The following is a 6702-nucleotide window of genomic DNA, read 5'->3' as shown; positions in this document are numbered from 1 at the left end:
ATCTTTGGAAAGTAGCAGGTGCATTGCATAAGCCAAAGGGCATTCTCTTATAAGCATAAGTCCTAAAAGGACATGTAAAAGTAGTCTTTTTCTGATCTTCAGGAGCTATATGAATTTGAAAGTAGCCTGTATAACCATCTAAGAAACAATAATGAGATTTACCTGACAGGCGATCAAGCATTTAATCAATGAATGGCAAGGGGTAATGATCCTTGCGAGTGGCTTGGTTGAGACGCCTATAGTCAATGCAAACTCTCCATGAATTCTGCACTCTAGTTGTCAGAAGCTCTCCATTCTCATTCTTTATTGTTGTGACTCCAGACTTCTTGGGTACCACTTGTACTGGACTGACCCATTCATTGTCTGAGATGGGGTAAATAATATCTGCCTCAAGTAGTCTGGTTACTTCCTTCTTGACAACTTCTAAGATGGTGGGATTCAATCATTTTTGAGGTTGATGGATAGGCTTTGCTCCCTCTTCTAAGAATATTCTGTGTTCACAAACTTGGGGACTAATGCCTACTATATCCGCCAAGCTCCATCCAATTGCTTTCTTATGTTTTCTCAGCACACTGAGTAGCTGTGCTTCCTGTTGAGAAGTGAGTTCCCTTGTAATGATAACTGGAAACTTCTGCTTGTCCTCAAGGTAAGCATACTTGAGGTATGGAGGAAGGGGTTTTAACTCTAATTTCTGCTTATAGCTAGGCTCTGGATCATCCGGGACTGGTGATAATGGTAAAGTTTTCTCATTATTTTCAGAAAGTGTCTCTACACTTGGACCTTGTTCCATGTACTTTTCTTCTAATTCTTCCTGGTGAAATTCAGCTATAGTTTCATCAATAATGTTGCATTGAAAGATAGAATGATCTTCCGGAGGATGCTTCATAGCTTCATTTAAACTCAAACTCACTGTTCTGCCATCTATCTCAAAAGATTAAGTTCCTGAGAATGTATCCAGCTTAAACTTTGAAGTCTTCAGGAATGGTATTCTAAGTAGGATTGATGATGGTCTTCCTGAGTCATTGGGGGGCATTTCCAAAATGTAGAAATCAATGGGAAACGTGAGCCCCTTAATGCTCACTAGTACGTCTTCAGCAATTCCAACTACTATAATAATGCTTTTAGCTGCTAACACAAAACGAGCTGCCGACCTTTTTAAGGGAGGGAGCCTTAGAGTATCATATATGGACAAAGGCATTATACTAACACATGCTCCTAAATCACACATACAGTCAGAAAATATCACACCTCCAATGGTACAGCTAACCATACATGGACCTAGATCACTACAATTTTCAGGTATATTTCCCATTAAAGCAGATATAGAACTACCTAAAGAAATAGTTTCTAATTCATTAATTTTATCTTTATGTATGCACAAATCTTTTAGAAACTTTACGTATTTAGGTACCTGTTGAATAACATCAAAAAGGGGAATAGTTACCTCGACCTTTTTGAATATTTCTACCATTTTGGGGTCAAGTTCCATCTGTTTTCTGGGCTTCCTTGCAAGTTGTGGAAATGGAATAGGAGGGGCGCAATTTGTAGCTTCAGCATCCCTTGGTGCTTCATTCTGTGGTTGAGCTTCTTCTTCTTCAACTATGTCTTGAATGTCCTCTTCCTCTTCAGCATCTTCCACTTCTACCACATCCTCTGCTGGCACATTTTCTGGTGGGTTTGGCTCCTCATGGTTCCTCTCCTGCAGTGTAGTTCCAGACCTTAGAGTGATGGTATTGATGCCACCCTTGGGATTAGGCAATGGTTGAGAAGGAATTCCATTAGAGCTTGAAGGTTGATGTATGGAATTAAATGAGGAATCCATTCGGGAGACGAGTGCTTGTAAAGTGACAGTTAATCCATTCAGACTAGAGTTCAGCTGAGCATGCATGTCTTGTTGTCCTTGTGCAAAAGAACGGAGCATCTCATCATTTGATGAGGAATTAGAATAAGCAGTCTGAGAAACTTGTTGTTGGGTTTGCTGGGGTCCTTGTGATTGTCATAGGTGAGGTGCTCTGTAAGGTTGGTTCTGATTCTGCTGTCTGTTGTTGTTATTATTATTCCACCTCTGGTTTCTATTATTGTCTCTACCTCCTCTGTTAAATTTATCCCTCCAGCCATGGTTAGAATTATCTCTCCAACCTTGGTTGGAATTGTCCTGCCATCCATGGCTATTGTTGCCACTTTGGTTGTAGTTGCCACCTTGTTGATTGTATCCTTGATTCGGGCAGTCATAGAAGTTGTGAGTGGCTGCCACAGTGTTGTCTTCCTGGAGCTATGGGCATTCATCAGTATAATGACTATAATCAGCACAGATCCCGCATACTCTTTGTGGAACTAACTGTTGGGTCTGTTGTAGTGAAGGCTGAGCGTGTTGTGCTTGTTGTGCTTGTTGTTGATTCAACTGCATCTGCTTCAGTAGGTTGGTCATTTCACATATACTCTGGGTGAGTGCAGTAGTGTCTTTGCTAGTGGAAATCTCTGCAACAGCTTTGGGGTTGCGCCTCTGTCTGTGATTCCTAGTGGACTCAGCTAAGTCGCTGATCAGTTGCCATGCTTCATCTGCGGTTTTATACTATTTTAGAGAACCATTACTGGCACCTTCCAGTGTAGTCTTACCCTGGGGGTTCATGCCTTGGGTGAAGTAGCTGATCAATACTAGTTTACCAATCATATGATGGGGACATGCGTCCAGGAGATTGTTGAAATGCTACCAATATTCAAAGAGAGTCTCTGATTCACCTTGAACAATGCAGGAGATCTCTTTTCTCAGTCTATCTATGACTTCAGATGGGAAGTATTTTTCCAAAAATTCTCTTCTGAGTGTATCCCAGTTGGTAACAGTCACTTCAGGTTAGGAGTAGTACCACTCCCTCGCCTTTCCCTCAAGAGAAAACGGAAAAGCGGTTAACAGAATAGAAGTTTCATCTGCACCATGACGCCTAACAGTAGAACAGGCTATCTGGAAATTCCTAAGGTGCTTGATAGGCTCTTGAGCAGGTAAGCCATGAAATTTGGGCATCAAGTTGATCAGTGCGGTTTTTAGTTCAAAATCTGCAGCTGCAGTTGGGTGATGCACTTGATATGGCTGCAGTGTAAAATCTGGGGCTCTTGCCTCCTGGAGAGTAATCCTCCTAGGTGCTGCCATGTTTTCTGCACGTAAATCAACTGGATCAGTAGTAAATGAGCTTGTCTCGCTCTCAGATGGCGGTTCAAATTCGCCCTCAGATGAGACTGGTGAATTGATAATAATCACTTCACCACCCTCGGAGGCTAACCAATGTCGAGTTCATCTGATATGTGAAAGAGTTCTTTCAATTTCAGGATCAAATTGGACTAAACTCGGATCAGACAATGAACGCGTCATTTAATGAGAAAGACATGTAACTCATGATAACAGAAATAAAAATAAAATATGCAAATAAAAATAAAATATATACACTAATTAATAATTTAGCACACTATTGCAACTCCCCGGCAACGGCACCAAAAATTGATGCGTGGCAGAAGTTAACCAATTTAGAGATTTCAATTAAGAGACAGCGTTGCACGTATAGCTCTTAATCGGTTAAGATCCGTCTCACCAATTTAAAAAGGGTTGTCACAATTTTAGAAATAAAAATACTGGGAGTATGAGTCCCTGGTCGTCTCCCAACGAGTTGCACGTAAGAGTGCTATTTTATTAATCAGAAAATTCCCAAAAAGATGAGTTTGATAATGAGCAATTAAAATAATTATGAATTAAGGCAATAAAAATAAACTAAGAATAATTATTGATACTTTGAATAAAAGGCCTTGACTGGGGGAATAATTAAGTGGACCTTCTATTCTTGTTGGTATCTTCTTAAGTGTGGTGTAAAAAGGTTGTTGTTCTCACTCTATTTTCCCTTACTAAATAAGGAAAGATATGGTGATTGAACTAACTCTCACCCTTAGATCCTAGCCCTCTCCCTTGAGGAGGTCTAGTGTTAGTAGGTATGGAATTAGCCAACAATGTCCCGTTTAACCAAGCACTTGAGCATTCCAACTCAAGTATCACCTCTTAATCAACCCCCATGTCAAGTAGAATTCTACTCCATTGACATGAAATTAATAATCATAAAAATACGAGAAGACATAATTAATTAAAATAAAATAGAGAATTAAAATTAATTAAAATAAAAATAACTTTATATATTAATAAATTCAAAATGTAACATACTTAATTGAATAGAGTCAATGAGTAACTAATTAAAAATAAAGGAATAAGGAAACAAACTAAAGTAATGTCTTCAACGGAGGTAATGACTTTCAGCATCCAAAAATCCAAGCAAAAGCATAAACTATCAATGTAATGCAACTCTAAAAACTCAGATCTAAAACTAAGTGTAATCCTAATGTGATGATTCTCAATGTGTGTGGATGCGTGTTGAGTCTCTGCATGTTCTCTAGGTTTACTCTGTGTTTCTGGGCCAAAAATTGGGTCAAAAAGCGGCCCGAATTCGCCCCCAGCATATTCTGTTATTATTGCAGATCGCGCAGGTCACGCGTACGCATTGTCCACGCGTTCGCGTCAATCAGTGATTTTCCTTGTCACGCGTTCGCGTGGTTCACGCGTTCGCGTCACTCGTGCACACTCCAATCCACGCGTTTGCGTCAGGCACGCGTCCGCGTCGCTGCGAATTCTTCACTTCGCGCGTTCGCGTGGGCTATGCGCTCGCGTCAATGCTCGCTGGTCATCTCCTTAGTTTCTTATGTTTCTTCCATTTTTGCAAGCCTCCTCTCCAATTTCCAAGTCATTCATTCCCTATGAAGCCTGAAACACTTAACACGCAAATCACGGCATCGAATGGGATAAAGGAGAATTAAAATACATAATTAAAAGTCTCTAGAAAGCACGTTTTCAACCATGGAGTAATTTTGGGAAGGAATTGTAAATCCATGCTTATCATATGAATAAATGGGTAAAGATTTGATAAAACCACACAATTAAACATAATATAAACCATAAAATAATGGTTTATCAAGCGATTTCTGGTTGAAAAGGCTAGGAATGGATCAAAGGAGTGAAGAGGAAAGCATGCAAAGTGGAGAAATCTTGGAAAAACCAAAGATTTGAGAAACATCATCCATGCGCACGCGCACGGTACGCGCACGGTACGCGCACTCGTGGATCGCGAAAAGGCAAGGGATGCGCACGTGCATTGTACGCGTACGCACCGATAGGCGCACATGATTTTTTAAATAGAAAATGTGTCTAGCGATTTCTGAGAGCTGTGGGGCCCAATTTCAACCAACTTTGGTGCCAAAATGCATATAAGGACCAAGGATTGAAGGGGGAAGGCATCACTCACTCATTTTAGCATCATTCAGACACATTAGGATTAGTTTAGAGTAATTTTAGAGAGAGAAGCTCTCACTTCTCTCTAGGATTAGGAGTAGGTTTAAGATCTAGATTAGGAATTCTTAGATCTAGGTTAATTTCATTCTTTGATTTACTTTTCCTTTGCAATTTCTTCTTCTTCTACCTTTTCTCTCTCTCTATTTTAGCATTTAATTCATGTAATTCTTTACTTTTATGTTGATGCACTTTTGTTCTTCCATTTTCCTTTAATGAAATTTATGTTTTCATGTTCCTTTATTGTTCATTTGATTTGTTGTTGTTTAATTCCTTGCAATTTTACTATGCTTTCCTTTTATGCCTTCCAAGTGTTTGATAAAATGCTTGGTTGGATTTTAGAGTAGAATTTTATGTTCTTGGCTTGGGAAGGTAACTTAGGAACTCTTGACTTACTAATGTCCAAGTGATTAACAAGACACTTTATTGCAATTCCTAAGGAGAACGACCCGAGGTTCAATACTTCAGTTTATAGATTTTAGGGGTTTGTACTAGTGACAAAAAAATTTTTGTATGAAAGGACTATTGTTGGTTTAGAAACTATACTTACAATGAGAATTTATTGTGAATTCTAGACCACACAAAAGTCCAATCATCAAAATGGCGCCGTTGTCGGGGAATTGCAATGGTGTTATGTTATTGGTTATTGTATATATGTGAATATTGTGAATAGCTTGATTTTTGGATTGCTTGTTAGTTTTTGCTAAGTTTAGGACTTTGTTTCATTCTTTCTTATTAGCTTTTATTTCTTATTTTCTCTTTTCATTATGAATTCTCACTTTGGCTATGAGTTTGGTTCTCACTATGTTGTAGGGAATGGGAGCTACAATGAAGATATGCATCAAGGATGGGATAACCAAAGGTGGGAGGAGCCATATGTATATGATCAATCTTTATGGCAACAACCTCCACCAATGCACTATGAAGAAGAGCCATTCTATGACGCATATCAATCCAATGGCTATGGTGAATCTCCTTGTGACTTTCAAGAACCACCACCATATGCCTATGAGTCATATCCTCAATATGAACCTCAACCATACTTACAAGCCTCCTTTCACCAAACACCTCCATATGACCTTGATCCATATCCACCATACCAACCACATTTTGAACCATATGAGCCATACATGGAACCACCACTCCAAGATCACTACTCCCAAGAACCACCTCAATATATACCACCATACCTTTACCACGACATACTACCACATCCTTACCAAAAAGAACCACCTTCCTATTATGAACCCTTTCTCCAAGACAATGAACCCTCTTATCCATCCCAATCCTCAATGGATGAAACCCTTAGCCTTATACTTCAAGGGCAA

At 39.4% G+C, this 6702-nt stretch overlaps 1 non-coding gene across 1 annotated transcript; it reads left to right on the top strand.

Annotated features, from left to right (window-relative positions):
• The first annotated feature begins 2665 nt into the window (after positions 1-2665).
• On the top strand, positions 2666-2773 carry LOC112768382 (small nucleolar RNA R71). The gene has a single exon (XR_003185818.1). It is a non-coding gene; the product is annotated as a small nucleolar RNA R71 (small nucleolar RNA).
• Positions 2774-6702: the final 3929 nt, after the last annotated feature.

This window comes from Arachis hypogaea, chromosome 17 (assembly GCF_003086295.3).
Source record: "Arachis hypogaea cultivar Tifrunner chromosome 17, arahy.Tifrunner.gnm2.J5K5, whole genome shotgun sequence".
Lineage (NCBI taxonomy): Eukaryota > Viridiplantae > Streptophyta > Magnoliopsida > Fabales > Fabaceae > Arachis > Arachis hypogaea.
The sequence above is the reverse complement of the archived record's forward strand: the minus strand, read 5'-3'. Positions and strand labels throughout refer to the sequence as shown.